General features: G+C 44.5%; 1 protein-coding gene across 9 annotated transcripts in view; it reads right to left on the reverse strand.

Annotated features, from left to right (window-relative positions):
- psd3l (pleckstrin and Sec7 domain containing 3, like) overlaps positions 1 to 20,386 on the reverse strand; it is a 502,996-nt gene that overhangs the window by 187,626 nt on the left and 294,984 nt on the right. The window contains exon 1 of one of the 9 annotated variants that reach the window (XM_073042552.1): positions 14,046 to 14,186. The exons of 7 other annotated variants lie outside the window; for them this stretch is intronic. The gene's annotated coding sequence lies outside the window, so the exon portion shown is untranslated. Of the gene's footprint in view, positions 1 to 13,642; positions 13,780 to 14,045; positions 14,187 to 20,386 lie in introns of those variants that run through there. One more of the 9 variants, XM_073042551.1, reaches the window with a different exon arrangement.

The following is a 20,386-nucleotide window of genomic DNA, read 5'->3' on the forward strand; positions in this document are numbered from 1 at the left end:
CCTGCTTCAAAGGGGCAACAAGCATTCCAGTTCCCAAGAAGAACGTGATGAGGAACTATCACCAGATGCTCTCATAGCCACTGTGATAAAGTGCTTTGAGAGGTTGGTCATGGCCAGAGTCTTCTGCTTAAGCAAGGACCTGGACTCACTGCAATTTGCCTATCACCACAAAAGGACTACAGTGGTTGCCAGTTCACTGGCTCTCCATTGGACCTCCTGGACAACAGTAATACCTACTTCAGGCTCTCGTTTACTGATTAAAGCTCAGCATACAAAGCCATTATACCCGCAGTACTAATCAACAAACTCTAAAACCTGGGCCTTTGTTCCTTCCTCTGCAACCGGATACTTGAATTCCTCATTGGGAGACCACAGTCAGTGCAGATCGGAAATAACATCTCCTCACTGATAATCAACAATGGCACACCTCAAGGATGTGTAATTAGCCCGCTACTCTATCCTCTCTACACCCATGACTGTGTGGCTAGGCACAGCTCACACACCGTACATACATATGCCAATGACACAACTATTGTTGGCAGAATTTCAGGTGCTGACAAGCAGGTGGACAGGAGTGAGATAGATCAGCTGGATGAATGGTGTTAAAACAACAACCTTCTACTCAATTTCAGTAAGGAATTGATTGTGGACTTCAGGAAGGGGAAGTTGAGGGAACACACACCAGTCCTCATTGAGGGATCAGCAGTGGAATGAGAGAGCAGGTTCATGATCCTGGGTGTCAACATCTCTGAATATCTATCTCTACCCAACATAGGTACAATTACAAAGAAGACACGACAGCAGTTATATGAAATTAAGGGCTTGAGGAGATATGGTACTTCACTAACAACTGTCAATTGTTTCCACAGATGTACAGTGGACAGCATACAACTGGTTGCATCATCACCTGATATGGAAGGGCCACTGCACAGGATTGGAAAAAGTTGCAGAAAACAAACTTAGTTCCATCATGCCACTAGCCTCCCCAGCATTCAGAACATCTTCAAAATATGATGCCCAAAAAGGTGAATCCATCATTAAGGAACCCGCCCCCGCCCCCACCCCCATCACCCAGACATGCCCTGGGCCGCGTTCAAGGATTCAGAGGATCTGAATGAATAAACTACGCTTGTCACAGACTTCATAAAGACAGCTGTAGATAAACTTCCCCACAAAATCATACAGAATCTTCCCCAATCAAAAGCCCTGGATGAACCAAGATATCTGCAATCTGCTAAGGGCCAGATCAAGACATTCAGTTATGAGCTCTAAAAAAATCTATCTCATGTGAAAAGTGGCAATTCTGCACAATCTTGAACCACTGAAGGATGTTCCACAGCTGTGACAAGGTTTAAATGCTTTTACCTCCTAGAAAGTGAAACCAAGTGTTACAAATGAGGAGCAAATCTGATGGACAGAAGGGTCCAGAATCGCCAATGCTCGCCCCCTCCTTTTTGAGAATCGCAAGATCGCTATTATTTCAGGTCTGAGACCCAGGAAGTGAGAGAGATACACAGCAAGTCAGGAAATGAGAGAGGGAGACGCAGGATCTCAGCAAAGGCAGTTGTTATAGACAACGCAGAATACACAACAAGGTGGAATGTCTCCTAACAAAAGCGGAACGGAACCACTGATTACTGCTATTGTCTCTTGGAGAAGGAATTGTGTATTGAGTACTGTTCTATTCATTGAAACCCCTCTGGGGACAACCAGAGTGGTCTGGTTGAGGAATTGCATCATCCCAACCTGATTGACATCTGAGACCCCGTGAGTGAGGATAAAAGAGGGGTCTGGGGAACACCCCTCAGACACACCAGGAGAAACGTATGAGACCGGTGGGGGGCTTGTGTGTGTGTCCATCCTTGCCTGGGTGGCGAGTCCTCTACGGAATGGTCTAGCTAAAGGACGGATACGGATCAAGATCGTACCAAGGAAAGTCGGCAAGTTATTCTTCTATTTCTCTCTCTCTCTCCAACAATTGCAACACAGCGACAAACAAACAACGTCTGCAGCCTGTGTGAACTGAAACGAACTTTATATTTCCATCGGACAATTCGTTATCCCCTAGACGACGATAGAGCTTATTTCTTATTGATTATTATTATACCCACACTTTTAGGTTTAGTATTGACGACGTATATTATCTGTATATTTGCATTGATATTATTTTTGTGTATTTTTGCTAATAAATACTGTTAAAAATAGTATCATCAGACTCCAACGGATGTCTCTATCTTTGCTGATAAGTAACCCAGTTACGGGGTTCGTAACACAAGCAACATACAATATGTGACAACAAGGTTTCACTCCCAGATGAGCTCAATGCCTTTTCTGCTCGCTTTGACCATCAAAACATGGAGGCAACTTCACAGGCTCCAACAGCCCCCTACAACCCTGTGACTTCAGTCTGCGAGGCTGACATGAAAGCATCCTTCAGGAGGTTAAAACTACAGAAAGTATCCAACCCAGACAGGGTACATGGCTGAGTACCGAAGACCTGTGCTATTCAACTGGCTGGTGTGTTCACTGATATCTTAAATCTCTCATTTCAGCAGTATGAATGAAGTAAAAGGTAGTCCCCGAGTTACGAACATCCGACTTACGGACAACTCGTACTTACGAACCGAGGAAGGAGAATGCCGTCCGCCATTTTAAGTCATTGCCGTTGACACTGTGTTGAGTGTTTAACTTTGTATTTGGCTTAAAATTTTCTTAGTAAGAATCACCCTGACCCTGACCCCCCCCCCCCCCCCCCCCGTTCGCCAGGCTGGAGAATGGAGGTTTCTGTGCCGGGTTGATGTCGATCCAGTGACTCCTGTACCATCCATGTTGGGTTGATATCGAGCTTGCAACTCGACCTCGTAAAAAAAAAACACTGCAACCTCCAGTTTAAATTCCCACGCGGAATATTGTGGATGATCAAATACGCAAACCCAGCACAGCCCCCACTTGTCCCATTCAGCCTGTCTCAGTGCGATGGTCGTTAGGACCCAGCAGACCTCGGGAGCCGGCGGAGCTCGGGACCCGCCACCCGCAGTGTTTCTGTTCTGTTGACGGTGTGCGGTGGTCCTTAAGACCCAGCGGACCTCGAGAGCTGGCGGAGCTCGGGACCTGCTGCCCGCAGTGTTTCTGTTCTGTTGACGGTGTGCGGTGGTCCTTAAGACCCAGCGGACCTCGAGAGCTGGCGGAGCTCGGGACCTGCTGCCCGCAGTGTTTCTGTTCTGTTGACAGTGTGTGGTGGTCCTTAAGACCCAGCGGACCTCGGGAGCCAGCGGAGGTCGGGACCCGCTGCCCGCAGTGTTTCTGTTCCGTTGACGGGAAGTGATCGTGATTGAAAATAAAGTGGAAATAATAAAGCGTTTGGAAAGAGGTGAAACGCCATCGATCATTAGAAAAGCATTAGGCTACAGTCGGTCAATGATCAGAACAATTTTAAAGATAACAGATAAAGTGAGAATAATGGAGCATTTGAATGACCCTGCCCCGATGAAAACTACAATTATTACTAAGCAATGCAGTGGTTTAATTATTGGAATACATACATTTCTTAAGTGTTTTATATGCATAGAAAAGTAAAATATATACTATATGTTAAGACAAACGTTTGACTGACGCTAAATAATACCGGATATACTTGTTCCGATGTACGTACAAATCCGACTTAAATACGGATTCAGGAACGGAACCCGGGGCTGCCTGTACTCAACTGCTTCAAGTGGACTTCAATTAAACCCGTGTCCAAGAGGAACATGGTAACCTGCTTTAATACTATCGTCCAGTACCACTTACATCCACAGTGATGAAGTGCTTTAAAACGTTGCTGATGAAATATATCATCTCCTGCCTATAGATGGAGGTCGTCAACCTGGGAAGGCAGTCCATCTAAGAGAGGGAAAACTCTGATTTCAAACCTCTGCTGCCTTGTGGCTATACCCACTCATGGGAAAGGCTTCGGGAGTAAACCCTGAGGACAAATCCGGAGCAGGAGTCCCTAAGGTAGTCCGACGTTGTCTTCAACCTCATTCTGGCAACTCCTGCAGTGACACTGGTGCCAAGCTGTATCGGCCCTTGCCCTTTCCGTGGACAACATCGGTGGTGTGGAGAAGGGAGACTTGCTGCTTGGGCAACTGCCAGTCTTCCATACAACCTTGCCCAGGCCTGCGCCCTGGAGAGGCTGAAGCAAGACTTTCCAGGTGCAGATCGATGGTCTCGCGAGACTAATGGATGTCACCCATCCTGCCTGAAGAGCAACTTGGATTTGCTCTAATTTGCCTACTGGCACAACAGGTCCACTGCGGATGCCATTTCATTGGCTCTGGTCAGTGAAGGTATTTATATCAGAATGCTCTTCGTTGCTCTGTATTCCGTACTATCATCTTCTCAAAACTAGTCAATAAGCTCCAAGACTCCTTGTGGAAATAGATCCTTCATTTCCTCACTTTCAGACCCCAGTCAGTTCAGACAGGCAACAACAACCCCTCCACAATCACCATCAGCACAAGTCTACATGCGTAGCACCCTTTTTTACTTGCTTTATACTTAAGACTGTGAGCCTACGTTTACGCAGATTCATGTCATCTTGTCATCTAAAACTTTGGCAAACTTCTATAGATGTATGGGGGAAGAGAATACTGACTGGTTGCATCACAACCTGGCATGGAAACACCAATGTCTTTAAAAGGAAAAAAGAACTACAAAAAGTAGTGAATACAGCCCAATCCTTCATGGGTAAATCTCTCCTCACCATTGAGCACATATACAAAGAGCACTGTCACTGGAAAGCAGCATCCATCATCAAAGATCAGCACCATCCAAGCCAAGCTCCATCAGGAAGGCAGTACAGGAGCCCCAACTGGTTGTTCCCCCAACTAATGGCCTCACTCTCAAGGATTCTGCATCTCATATCCTTGAAATTTATTGCTTATTTATTTATTACTATTTCTTCCTTATTTTATTTGTCCAATTTGTTGTCTTTGACACACTGGTTGAACACCCAAGTTGGTCTGTCTTTCATCGATTCTATTATGGTTATTATTCTCTAGATTTATTGAGTATACCCACAAAAAATATGAATCTCAGGTTTGTATATGATGACATATGTGTGCTTTGAAAATAAGTTTACTTTGACTTTGTCAGGTAAAGGAACAGTTATTACTCCTCAACTATCAGGCTCTTGAATTAAAGGAGAAAACTTCACTCACCCCAGCACTGAATTGATTCTACAACCTATGGACTCAATTGTGAGGACTTTACAACTTGTATTCTGAATATTCATTGCTTATTTGTTTTTTTTTTAATATATTTTGTATTTGCAGCTTGTTATCTTCAGCACTTTGGTTGTTTGTCATGTGTGGTTTTCATTTATCCTGTTGTGTTCCCATCCATTTACTATGAATGCCCACAGAAAATGAATCTCAGGTGAATATGGTGACATATAAAACAGCAAACTTCACAGTATGTGTCTGTGATATTAAAACTGATTCTGATTCAATTACCCCAGTCCCAGGACACAACGCATAAGTTCTTCATAGCATTATCACATCTTCATCAATGGATTGTGTTGTAGCATTCAATTCAGTTTACAACTCCATGGAAAACGAGACAACCCATACCTATCATGCAGCAAGACCAAGAAAACATCAAGACAATGTTTGATGAGTGACAAGCAACATTCAGAATATTGCTAGCTGATGATCTCTCTAACAAAAAAGAGCCTAACTCCCTATCTTTGGCATTCAATGTCAGTGTACTTCACAGTTGGGGTTGTGGGGTGTGGGGTTCACAGTTGACCAGAAACTCAACTGAACCAGTGGTACACAAGCTAGCAGTTCAATTCTTGACAACCCAAAGCATTTATACAATCTACAAGGCCTGGAAAGTGATGGAATAATTTCCAAGTGTTGAGTACGATTCCAGCAACTTGGAAAGGTGAAACACCATCCAAGACAAGTCACCTCACTGACTGACATGCCATCCAACAGCCTAAAAATCACTCTCTCCAACAGCAGCATACAGCAAGTACCATTTACAAAATGCACAACAATTTCTTGCCTAGAATGCTGTGACAGCATCTCCCAAACCTGTGACTTCTACCACGAAAATGGATGAGGACAGCAGGCATGTTCCCCTCCAAGGGGTACACAACCTAACTTGGAAACATATTCACGGTCCTTCAACACCACTGGAATAAAGTCCTCGAACTCACTATCCAAGAATCAAAACTCCTTCACTACAAACACTGCAACAGTTTAAGGAGGCATCTCACCACCACTCTAGAGTGATGGAAAACTGCAGCACAGAAAAAGGTCCTATGGCCCCTCTAGACGATGCCAAACTATTAATCTGACTAGTCCCATCGATGACCACCTGGACTATAGTCCACCATAGCCCTGGCATCCACATACCTATCCAAATTTCTCTTAAATATTGAAATCGAACCTGCATCCACTATTTCCACTCGTTCCATGCCCTCACCACCCTCTGAGTCAAGAAGTTCCCTTGTCCAGTTAAACATTTCACCTTTCACACTTAACCCATGACCTCTAGTTCAACTCTCACCCAACCTGCTTGCATTGACCCTATCTATACCCCCCTCATAAATTTGTATATCTCTATCAAATCTCCCCTCATTCTCCTCATTCACACTCTTGGGAATAAGGTCCTACTTATTCAACTTCTCCCTGTAACTCGGGTCCTCAAGTGCCGGACAATAACTTGCTGGTCTTATCTGTGACACACAGATTCTTCAAAATATATACAGTCACCCCTCCTTATCCGCAAATTCCGCATGTGTGAATTCAACAAACCGCAAATTGCGAAAACCCAGAAGTGCTCTTCCAGCACTTGTTGTTGAAGAATGTGCAGACTTCTTTTTCTTGTCATTATTCCCTAAATAATGCAGTATAACAACCATTTTTACATAGCTTTTACATTGTATTTGGTATTATAAGTAATCTAGAGATGATTTAAAGTATACAGGAGGATTGCGTGGGTTATGGATATTTGTGATATGGTGCAACTCAAACTACCTGCGTCTCAATATCACCAAGACCAAGGAGATGGTGGTGGACTTTAGGAGATCTAGGCCTCATATGGAGCCAGTGATCATTAATGGAGAATGTGTGGAGCAGGTTAAGACCTACAAGTATCTGGGAGTACAGTTAGACGAGAAGCTAGACTGGACTGCCAACACAGATGCCTTGTGCAGGAAGGCACAGAGTCGACTGTACTTCCTTAGAAGGTTGGCGTCATTCAATGTCTGTAGTGAGATGCTGAAGATGTTCTATAGGTCAGTTGTGGAGAGCGCCCTCTTCTTTGTGGTGGCGTGTTGGGGAGGCAGCATTAAGAAGAGGGACGCCTCACGTCTTAATAAGCTGGTAAGGAAGGCGGGCTCTGTCGTGGGCAAAGTACTGGAGAGTATAACATCGGTAGCTGAGTGAAGGGCGCTGAGTAGGCTACGGTCAATTATGGAAAACCCTGAACATCCTCTACATAGCACCATCCAGAGACAGAGAAGCAGTTTCAGCGACAGGTTGCTATCGATGCAATGCTCCTCAGACAGGATGAAGAGGTCAATACTCCCCAATGCCATTAGGCTTTACAATTCAACCACCAGGAGTAAGATATGTTAAAGTGCCGGGGTTGATTGTATTTAATGTATTTAAGTAAACTACTTACGAACTTTTTAAAAGCTATTATTAATGCTTTTTGAGAGAGTGATTTAGATGCATATCATATTTTTACTGAGTTAAGTATTGTATGTAATTAGTTTTGCTACAACAAATGTATGGGACATTGGAAAAAATGTTGAATTTCCCCATGGGGATGAATAAAGTATCTATCTATCTATCTATCGTGAATCGGGATCGAAAAAAATCGGAAGTTCTCTTACTAAGTAAGTTGGAACAGGTACATCCGGTATTATTTAGCGTCAGTTAGTCAAATGTTTGTCTTAGTATATAATATATATTTTACCTTAAGAACGTATGTTTCAGTGCCGGGCTCGGGAACTTAAGTTCTCGGGACTCGGGACAGACCGCTCCCGTGTGCGCTCTCCACCGTGCTGGGTTGATGTGGAGGATCAAAAACCCAAAACCCAATAATTGAACCACTGCGTTGCTTAGTAATAATTGTAGCTTTCATCGGGCAGAGCCTTTCTCACTTTCTTTAAGATTGTTCGGATCGTTGGCCAACGTAGCCTAACGCTTTTCCAATGACTGATGGCATTTCACCTCTTTCCGATCACTTTATTATTTCCACTTTATTTTCAATCGTGTTCGTGATTATTTTTGCGAACAGGAACACCGTGGATTCAGCTCTCTGCCACCGGGGTCCTAATGTCTGCCGCACTGAGACAGGTTAAATAAGGTCTGGGGTTCCGCTGGGTCCTAAGGTCCATTGCATTGAGACAGGTTGAATAAGGGACTTGAGCATCTGCGAATTTTGGTATCCGCGAGGGGTCCCGGAACCAATCCCCCGTGGATAAGGAGGGCCGACCATATACTTTAAAAAGCATTGCGTAGATTTATAAGAAAGCAATAAGACATGATATGTTGGCTCTTCTGTGATTTATTTTATCTGTTCTCTTCGTTAAAAATAAAATAATGAACAAGGACCTTACTCCCAAGGGTTTAGGAGAATGAGGGTAGATTTGATAGAGGTATACAAAATTACGAGGGGTATAGATAGGGTTAATGAAAGCAGGCTTTTTTCCTCTGAGGTTAGGTGAGACTAGAACTAGAGATGATAGGTTAAAGGTAAAAGGTGAAAAAATTAAGGGGAACCTGAGGCGGAACTTATTTACTCAGTTGGTGTGAGTGTGGAACGAGCTCCCAGCAGAAATGGTAGATGCAGGTTCATTTGCAACATTTAAGAGAAACTTGGATAAATACATGGATGGGAGGAGTTTGTTGGGCTATGGTCTGGGTAATTGTTGATGGGACTAGGCAGAATAACAGTTCAGCACGGACTAGGTAAGCCAATGGGCCTTTTCTTGTGCTGTATTGTTCTATGACTCTGATAAATCAATAATGTCTACAGTCCCTCTGGGTTGTTATGTTGCACCTATACAAGATATTGATGCGCCCGCACCAAGAGTACTGTGTACAGGTTGAGTTACCTATTATAGGAAAGACATCATTCAGATGGAAAGAGTGTGAAGCAGGTTTTGCAGAATGTCACCAGGACTGAAAGATCCGAGTTATAGGGAGTGGTTGGAATAACGTAGGAGATTGAGGTATGGCCTTATAGAGGTGTATAAATCTTGAAGGGCTTAGAAAGGGTGAATGCACAGTCAATCAACCAAAAGTTAATCAAAAAATTAGAGGGCATAGGCTTAAGGTCAGAGGGAGAAGATTTAAAAGGCGCCCAAGGAGCAACTTCTTCATGCAGAGGGTGGTGTGTGTACGTGGAATGGCTGCCAGAGTAAAATGGCTGATTCAGGTACAACAGCAACATTTAAAAAAAACACATGGATAGGTACATGGATAGGAAAGGGTTAAAGCAAGATGGAACAAATAGAAGTAACTTAGACATGTAGGCATGGATGTTTTCAGCTGAAGGGCCTGTTTCCTGGCTGCATAATTCTAAGCCTGAATATTGGAATGATTAGTTAACGTAAGTCTGGTAGCATTACTTGTATGTTCATCAAGATGAAATAAACACAAGCCATAATCTGAAAGTTTAATTCATATCGCTCTATGAGACTATATACAAACTCCAAGCTAGTGCTTCAGTGGAGTATTTAGGGAAAACTGCTCTCCCACTAGTAGTATCGAGAGAAATGCAAATTTTCAGATGAAATATTAAAGTGTGGAGGTGGAGGCAGATTCTGCATTCAGCCTCGAGTAGATGTCAAAGTTCTAAGTATCATTTCATTTTTTTTCTGTTGGAATAAGCTTTGTGCAATTTGTTACAATAGACAATGTACTTCATCAATAGCCTACATGAAAGGCCTTACCCAAAACATCCACCATCCATTTCTCTCCACAGATGAAACCTAACTCACTGACTTCCTCTCTCATTTTTGTCTCAGATTCCAGCATCTGCAGCCCATGTCTCACTAACTGATCAATACATTGAAACCCATAAAACATTTTTGTGAACAGCTTAGTTCTATTTTCTGTATATAAATAGATTTTGTTGCACTTTTTGCATAAACCCATTTTGAATGACTCTATTTAAATACAAAGGTTTTTTTCTCTCAAGAAAGAGAAGTGCCGTGGAAGGCTTAGGCAGTCATACATCTGTGGGCATTGGTGGGAAGGGTGAAGAAATAAGTTCTGTTTCTGTTTAACAAAATTATTAAATTCTGGGCTTACCAACAAAAAGCCATATACAGTCCTCCTTATCCATGAGGGATTGGTTCTGGGACCCATCGCAGATATCAAAATTCGCGGATGCTCAAGTCCCTTATTCAACCTGTCTCAGTGCAATGGACCTTAGGACCCAGCAGAACCCCAGACCTTATTTAACCTGTCTCAGTGTGGTGGACATTAGGACCCGGCATCAGAGCTCTGAATCCACAGTGTTTCTGTTCACAAAAATAATCACGATCACGATTGAAAATAAAGTGGAAATAATAAAGCAATCGGAAAGGTGAAATGCCATCGGTCATTGGAAAAGCGTTAGGCTACGTCGGTCAACGATCGGAACAATTTTAAAAGATAAAGTGAGAAAGACTCTGCCCCGATGAAAGCTACAATTATTACTAAGCAATACAGTGGTTTAATTATTGGGTTTTGGGTTTTTGATTCTCACATCAACCCGGCACGGTGGAGAGCGCACTCGATAGCGGTCTGTCACTGGAGCGTTGAAACATACGTTCTTAAGTGTTTTATATGCATAGAAATGTAAAATATATACTATATACTAAGACAAACATTTGACTAACTGACGCTAATTAATACTGGATGTACCTGGTCCGACTTACTTAGTAAGAGAACTTCCGATTTTTTTCGATCCCGATCCACGATAACCAACACACATCCTCCCATATACTTTAAATCATCTCTAGATTACTTATAATACCTAATACAATGTAAACACTATGTAAAATAGTTGTTATACTGCATTGTTTAGGGACCAATGACAAGATAAAAAAGTCTGTACATGCTCGAACAACAAGTGCTGGAACAGCACTTCCAGGTTTTCGCGATTCACGGTTGGTTGAATTCGCGCGTGCGGAACTCGGGGATAAGGAGAGCCGACTGTAATATCATAGATGCCTTACAAATGATACATAGCAATTTCTTAGATTTGATTTAAGTATTCTTCAATGCAAATCTCCAAAGTGCAATAAACAAGGAAAATAGCAGAGCAAGTCAAGAGGATGGAGAGATTGGAAAAGTGGGCATTTGGAAGGCAAATGTTGTTTAAGAGGCAGCAGGAAGTAAATGACACAATTTGTAAAGGGATGAGGAATAGAGAGATCCTAGGATGCAGTAATCTAAAAGGAGCAGACCTTTAGATTTACTAATGAAACAAAAAAAAAGAGAAAGCAAAGAATTCAAACTGAAACTTCTTAAGTCACCGACCTTAGTTGCTCAACTATTGACACCACAGTTCAGGATGAATGACTAAGCCTTAGACATGCTGCAGTTGACTTACTAAAATGGATTTAGGGATTGGAAGGCAGGGCTGTGCACAACCAGGCAGAGAGGGTAAGGAGAGATTAAGGTTAATCAAAATTTTGAAGCATTTTTATAGAGTAAGTGAAAAGCCATTTCCATTAGGAGTCCCATTGATTATATCTTTAAGGTCATTGGCAAAAGGAGAGAAGACTATTTATGTTGAAGCAGCAAATTGTAATGATCTGGAATGTAATAACTGAAAGGATAGGGCAGGTAGGTCCAATAGTGACTTTCGAACTTTAATTATATACATGAAAATAAATTTGCTGACTACAGGAAAAAGAGCAGGGGAGTCGATTGCTCCTGTAAAGAGCTGTCCTCCTGCATTATGTAATACCGCAATCATTCATAATCTGCACCTCAGGTGGGAGATTTACAAGTTGTATGGAGGGAAAGCTATTTTTTGGATATTTCAAACCACAGAACAAGTATTAAAATCAGCAGTAGTGATCAGACCGAACAAAGGGTTCTACACAAGTTACACAAGGTACTCTCATTTGTTCCCGATGATTTTGACAAACTTCAGACAAACACCCTCAAGGGGTTCAGAGTCTGAAGTGTCCAATCTATCAGGCAACGTCACAAGATGAGCTGGGCTCTGTCCAGGCACCACACATTCAGCTTCATGCTGCCAAACCAAACCCCACCACTGCACAGGGGGAAACACAGAGCAACTTCTTCAGCTGAAACCCCTGCTGGGAATGCAGAACCACATCAGGTAACAACTTTAATTTATTATTGTAGATTTAACACAGCAATAACCTCTCCCATGGCACTTTACAGGAATGTGGAACAAAAAGACTGATGGTGGCCCACACACTTTGGTCAAGATCGAGGTTTCAAGCAATTTGAAAGAAGCAGAAGTTTTAGGAAGGTCTTGGCAGCACAAGGCACAGCCACCGATAGTGGCGTGATTACAAATGGGGTTTGATGAGAAACCAAGAAGTATAATATCTCACAGGGATATCAAAATGATGGTGATAAGAGAAAAACGGGGAGTGGGGCCCCATGGAGACATTTGAGAACAAGACTGAGAATTTTAAAATCAAGCCAGGAGCATATGCAGGAATTTAAAATGTGCTGGTACTTGGAAATGTAACACACCCAATCTAAGTATACTGAGACAATGTGTGTCCCCAACAGAATTAAACATTTCTGCATATTACTGACAAGGGAATCTGTGCTCCTGCTTGTTCCCTTCCCCTTGAACGCATTCCTGCAGCATGTTCACCTGTCAGGCCTTGGCCAAGGAGAACCGCCGCCTGGCTGAAGTGAGTCTCAAAAGGTGAAGTTAACTGTGTAAAGCTTTAAGCCGGCTGCAGGAGAGGTTTACCGGGATACTGTTTGGGTTAGAGAAAATTAGCTTTATCAAGAAGATGGACACACTTGGGTTATTTTCTCTGAGCATCAGAGACTGAGAGCAGGGGGTCGTTTATAACATAATGGGAGTCGCAGCAAATTTAATAGCTCCCCACAGAACCTTCCACCCCCCTCCCCCCCGTGAAAATGCCAAATCACAGAGTATAGCTTTAAATGTGATCGGGTACATTTAGAGTGCTTGTGCAATGTTGGAGGGATTCAGACAGGCAGGAACCTGAACAGACAGGGAATAGAGGGAGATAGATCATGTATATGGAGAGTGCATCAGTTTAATGTAGCATCATAGCCGGCACAGAAATTGTGGGCCAAAGGGCCAACGTTGTATTGTTCTATGTCGTCTCCAGAATGGAGAGAACCGGAGTGTTAAAAAGAAAGAGTTAGTAGCAGCTCCGCGCTCGTTCTGTAGAAGAACGAGTAAAAACGAATGTTGTTTTGTTCCACTTAATTAAAAAGAAACCTTAACGTGTAACTCCGGTCGAGAGAGCTATAGGCGGCGAGAGCCACTGCCAACCTTACAGTGTGCACACACACATTACAGCACGTTAGATGCACCTCATGGAAGGGCCACGATTAAAGAATGAAGACCGCGTCGAATTACGGTGTAATACTCTCCAGTACTCCAGTGCACATACATTACATTCCCAGCAAGAACTCGTCCGGGCTCAGACTCCCGAAGTGTCCAAACTTGCGCCCGCTCTCAGTGATCAGTCACTTTTTGTTTCTATGGAGTTTCGGCACCGGCGTGAACCTTAACAGCACCACATAAAACCCCACCTCTGCTGGTAACACCCGTGCCGGAATTCAGCAAGAGATCAGTGGAGTAACAGTCCAGTCCGGCTCCCCACAGATACATTCCTTCAAACTTCCCGCAGCACGGACGTGAACTCTCGTTTTCTGGACTTTCAAATGTAAGGAGAGAGTTGGCTGCAGTTTTTTAAAAAAAAGTTATGCTTTAAAGGTACGGCCCGAATTCAGATCCGTAACTTTGACGAGGTTGGCAATATTCCCCCTTGCATTACAGAATAGAAATGTTACCGCGTGTAAGGAAGGAGTCACAGTGCATAACGATCACTGAAGTATGCCCTTAATTTCTTTAAAAACTGCAGCTTCTTCAAACTTGCAATCCAGCTGCGGTATATCAGATAGGGAGAGGTTGTTCCCACAATCCAGCGTTGCCTAGGGCCTCCCGTGACCTGGGACTAAAGAACATCTGAGACCCTCCCCTCCCACCATTCAGCCTCCAACTCATATTACTCTTGATGACGGTGAAAGGCTCCTTGATGCCAGTGGTGACATCAGCATTGGGAGGCACCCTACCCGGGCGACCCCCACAACAGTGTCATACCCTCTTTTTCGTCAGGGTCAGGGCTGGCCACATGTCGGAGCTGTTCTAAGTGACAGACGGCGGCTCTCTTGCCCTGAGCAGCTGCCACGTTTGTCTGAGGTTGCTGGCTTCCCATCGCTGCTGACCGGCAGACAGTTTGGTTCCAGTCCGCCTGAGACAGTCAGGCTTGACCAGCTGATCAAAGAGCTCCTGACAGAGCTCTCAGTGGAGTACTGCATGCATTAACCCTTAATGACCCAGCCACTGCTCATCTCAAGCATGTCATCCAACAAGATACTTTCTCTATGTTGTAGGGACAATGCAGTGGAATAATGCAGAGAGTTGTGAACATAGTTCATCACACTGCAGAATCAAGACTCCCCTCCACTGACTATGGAATTGCTCACACGTACTGAGATAGTGTAAAGCTCATCTTGCATCCTGTTCATACAGATCAATTCATTAAACAGTCCATTGAGTAGAACATGGTAAAATAATAGCAGAATGCAGAATAAAGTGTACCAGCTACAGAGCAATTGTGCAAGGTCAGAACAAAGTAGATTGTGAGCTCAAATGTCCATTTTATTGTACTAGGGAACTATTCAATCGACTTATAAGCTGTCCTAGATCCTGGAGATTTGTGCGTTCAGGCTTTTTTGTAACCTCTGAATGGGGGAAGAGGAGAAGAGAGAATTTTCAGGGTGGGTGGGGTCTTTGATTATGTTGGCTGCTTTACTCAGGAAGTGAGAAGTATAGACTGATTCCATGAAGGATAAGCTGGTTTCCCTGAGGCGCTGAGCTGTGTCCACAATGTAGCAGTTTTCCTGTGGTCACGGGCAGAGCTGTCGCCATGCTTAGCCATTGATGGAACCATGCTTTCTATGGAACTTTGATTTAAAAAGTGGTAATGATCAATGAGGGCATGCCAAATGTCTTTAGCCTCCTGAGAAAGGAGAGACATGGTGAGCTTGCTGTGTACATATTTGATACTGTATTCTCTCCACTTAATTAACTATAAAAAGTTTTCTCGCATTTTGTAGCTATTGGGAATGCCACATAAATGTGTTACGAAGGTGGAGCAAATCGGATGGGCAGAAGGGTCCCGAATCGCCAATGCTCGCCCCCCCTCCTTTTTGAGAATCGCAAGATCGCTATTATTTCGGGTCTGAAACCCAGGAAATAAGAGAGATACACATCATGAGAGAGAGAGAAGCAGAATACACAAGGTTTGGAATGTCTCCTGACATAAGCGGAACGGAACCACTGATTACTGCTGTTGTCTCTTGGAGAAGGAATTGTGTATTGAGTACTGTACTATTCATTGAAACCCCTCAGGGGACAACTAGAGTGGGCTGGTTGAGGGATTGCATCATCCCAACCTGATTGACATCTGAGACCCCGTGAGTAAGGATAAAAGAGGGGTCTGGGGAACACCCCTTTAGACGCACCAGGAGAAACGCTAGAAATCCAGTGATAGCGTTTTATAGCGAAAGCCGGTGGGAGCTCATGTGCGTCCTCCCTTGCCTGGGTGGCGGGCTCATCACGGAAGAAAGGTTTAGCTAAAGGAGAGGTCACACTTGAACGGCCACGACAACGAGACACCTGACGGATCGAAATCATAAAGGAAGGTTGGCAAAACCCGTAGCGGTAAATGTTCCCATCCTATCTCTCTCTCTCTCTCCAACAATTGCAACACAGCGACAACCAAAAGATGGCAGCTTGTGTGAACTGCAGCGAACTTTATATTTCCATCGGACAATACATTATCCCCTAGACAACGATAGAGCTTATTTCTTATTGATTATTATTACACCCGCACTTTTAGGTTTAGTATTGACGACGTATATTATCTGTATATTTGCATTGATATTATTTTTGTATATTTTTACTAATAAATACTGTTAAAAATAGTACCATCAGACTTCAACGGACACCTCTATCTTTGCTGATAAGTAACCCAGTTACGGGGTTCGTAACAAATGAAAATCTGCCTTTCTTTGCAGGTTTGTTCTTTTCTAAGTGTTGAGTATGTTGACAATTCCTGTAATCCAGGGGTTCCCAATCTTTTTTTATGCCTCAGAGACTTACCATTAACTGAGCAGTCCATGGATCCCTGCTGTAATCAAATTCTCTGAATGGAACATTAATTAATTTGACCCATCATCAGTATGCTGAGCAGCGCAGACCATCTTCCAGGATATGTTACAGACCTCTCTGAAAATACTCTGCTCACAATTACACTCTAAAATACACTATGATTGAAGTATGGAAGTTTATGATGATAAACAAGTCTAAAGTAAAGCTGACTACTCAGCTCAGGTATCAATGGATGAGTTGGATAAACATGCCATCCAATACATTGAATTGTGTTAAATAATTAATGCTCCGATCAGAAGATTGGAGTGTATTAACTATAAGGAGAGGTTGGACAAACTTGGATTGTTTTCTCTGGGGTGTCAGAGGTTGAGGGGCAATGTGACAGAAGTAAATAAAATTACGAGATACTGTACAGATAGGGTAGTTGGAGTCTTTAGTTCAGTGTGGAACTGTCAAATACTTGCAGGGATAACTTTAAAGTGAAAAGGATTATAGACTCAGCCAGCTCCATCATGGGCACAACCCTTCCCACCAATGAGGACATCTTCAAGAGGCCACGCCTCAAGAGGGCATCATTAAGGACCCTTACCATCTGGAACATGCCCTCTTTTCAGCACTAGCATCAGAGAGGAAGCACAGCAGCTTGAAGACCCACAGTCAATGATTTAGGAACAACTTCTTCCCTTCTGTCATCAGATCTCCAACTGGTCAACCTGTTTCATTATTCCTTTACTTGGCACTCTCGATTTATTTCTGAAATATATACATTTTTGCCTGTGCACTATACTACTTCTGCAAAACAACTAATTTCACGTCATATGTTGGTGATGATAAATCTAATTTATGATTCCGATCCTGGAATGTTTAAAGACCTTTGTGAGGAAAGTTTTTTTTATGGTAAATGCCTGGAACACTGGGCAAGGTGGTTGTAGAATATAACACCAACATTTAAGAGTAATATTGTACAAACAGGAACATGATCAGGCGTGGATTACAGGGATATCAGAGTCAGAATCAGGGTTATTATCACCAACATGTGACGTGACATTTGTTAACTAGTGATCATGTGGAGGCAGCTAGGACAGTTTAGATTGGCACCGTGGTCAGCAAAGACATGATGGGCCAGAAGGCCTGTTCCATGTTGTACTGTTGTATGTTCTGACACTTTATCTCTAAGTCTAAGAGTAGTGGTCAGTGTTTTCCATAGCTTATCATTGGTATTATTTACTTCAAATGGATTGATAAACAAATTTTGTTAGGAGCATATTGGAGTCAACAATAATTGCAATATTGGCCACCTGCCTATTTATAAAAGTTAAGCACAAGCAAAAAAAAGTGCCGCTTGGTGCTTCGTAGTAGTAGTAGTAGTAGTAGTAGTAGTATCTGCTCTAGTGCCAATTAACTAACCATAACCAAAACTATACTCTCAATCTCAGCTGCGCTTAGATCAAGTGTCATCATATCAATCCCATGTTGCACATACACAGTGATACAACTGTGCAGGATTGCTTTACTATGGCATTGCATTAATGAAAAAGATTAATAAAACAAGAACATTATTCCATGCGTTTAAATTAGTAAACTGGATGGTAAGGAAACATGAATTTAATGGATTATCAGTGGGATTTTGTGGTGAACTAGATATACCTGTCTGACTGCTCCTGTGGCTCCTCCCACAGACCCTGCTGACTGCTCCTGTGGCTCCTCCCACAGACCCCTGTATAAAGGCGACTGTGGGCTGCTGCTCTCCCTCATTTTCCCCAGGATGTAGTGTTGTTTATTCTTCCAGTCAATAAAAGCCAATATCTCGCTTCCTAAGTCTCAGCGTGAGTTATTGATGGTGCATCAATTTTATTGACTGGAAGTTAAAACATGGAAACCGTTTTACACCCAGAACGCTTAGATTTGGACCCCCAAGACCCTGAAGCAGCTCTTGCCTTTGAACACTGGCTTGTATGCTTCCAATCATACTTGGAGGAGGTTCGTGCCACCGACTCAGCTGTTAGGCTCAAACTTCTCCTCTCGAGGGTCGCCCCAAAAGTTTATTCATTCATCAGGGACCTCTCGACCTACGAGGGGGCGCTTGACGCCCTCAAAAGACAGTACCTGCGGCCGGTGAACGCAGTTTATGCCCGGCATCGCTTGGCAACACGAAAACAGCGGCCTACGGAGTCGACTGCTGAATTTCTCCGAGCTCTACAGGCACTCGTGCGGACTTGTGACTGCCAAACGCTCACAGCGGAACAGCATGCGGAACTCTTGGTCCGAGACGCTTTTGTGACTGGAGTCAGGTCAGTGTATTTGCGCCAGCGGCTGCTGGAAAAAGCTGATCTTACATTACGCTCAGCGATAGAGACGGCTGATACGTTGGAGGCTGCACAGCTGTACGCCGAGGCGGTCCAGCCGCGTGATTCCCCGGTTCCGAGCGAATTCGCCAACGCCGCTGCCAGTCGCGGTATCACGAACTCCTCGAATTCACCAGGCGTAAAACTCTGTTACTTTTGTGGGCTTCAGAAACATTCCAGAAACAGCTGCCCGGCTCGCGAAGTGACTCGTTCCAGCTGCGGGAAGAAGGGCCATTTCGCCAAGGTCTGTAAATCTAAACCGCGCCCGGGGTCGAGCAGCGCTGCGTCTGAGACCTGGGGGCCGCCATTTTGCATGCCCGGATGTGGACAACCATCTTTGCTGGCATCACCATGCCCCGCCCCTTCCTGCCCGTGTGCGACCTGGGAGCCGCCATCTTGCATGCCCGGATGTGAGCGGCCATCTTTGCCGGCGTCACCAGGCCCCGCCCCCGCCTCTGATGCCCTATCCCGGGGAACGTGTGCTAGTGCACAGCTCGACCAGCTGTATGCCCTTCATGCCCATCTTTGCCATCCGGGGGCCACCCGATTTTACCATTTCATTAAAGCCCGGAACCTGCCGTACTCCCTGGAGGACATCAGGACGATGACCAGGGACTGCCAGATCTGCGCTGAGTGCAAACCGCACTTCTACCGTCCTGACACTGCGCAACTTGTCAAGGCCACCCGCCCTTTTGAGCGACTGAGTGTTGACTTTAAGGGCCCCCTTCCCTCCACCGACCGCAATGTCTATTTTCTCAGTATTATTGACGAGTACTCACGATTCCCCTTTGCCGTTCCCTGCCCTGACACTACTACCACGTCGGTCATAAAAGCCCTGCGCCAGCTCTTCACTCTGTTCGGATATCCCTGCTATGTCCACAGTGATAGAGGGTCCTCCTTTATGAGTGACGAGTTGCGCCAGTTCCTGCTAGCTAGGGGCATTGCTACTAGTCGAACCACGAGTTATAATCCCCGGGGGAATGGCCAGGTGGAGAGGGAGAATGCCACAGTGTGGAAGGCCACACTTTTAGCCCTTAAGTCAAAAGGGTTGCCGGTCTCCCGATGGCAGGAGGTCCTCCCTGAGGCACTCCACTCTATCCGCTCCCTGTTGTGTATGTCCACTAATGCCACCCCTCACGAACGCCTATTCTCTTTTCCCAGGAAGTCTGTCACTGGGACCACCCTACCAGTTTGGCTGACGTCTCCGGGGCCAGTGCTGCTACGTAAACATGCGAGGAGTAATAAGTACTCCCCGCTGGTCAAGAGGGTTCACCTCCTGCATGCTAATCCCCAGTATGTCTACGTGGTCTTGCCTGATGGGCGGGAGGACACGGTCTCTGTCCGCGACCTGGTGCCCGCCGGAGCAGCAGACCACTACCCCGAACATTCCACGGTAACTATGAACCCTGTACCTGAGGTGACACCGCACACACCGTGCCACACCCAGACTCCTCACGATGCTCATGTACCGGGCATCTCGTACGCATCTATTCCGGGGATCTCGCACACACGCAAGGGATCCCTGACACCTCCAGTTGGGACAGAACCAACCCACTCTCCGCCTCCGGTGCAAACACCACCTCCGGGACCTGTGCAATTGCAGCCGGAGC

Source organism: Hemitrygon akajei, chromosome 4, assembly GCF_048418815.1.
Source record: "Hemitrygon akajei chromosome 4, sHemAka1.3, whole genome shotgun sequence".
In the NCBI taxonomy this organism is placed as follows: domain Eukaryota; kingdom Metazoa; phylum Chordata; class Chondrichthyes; order Myliobatiformes; family Dasyatidae; genus Hemitrygon; species Hemitrygon akajei.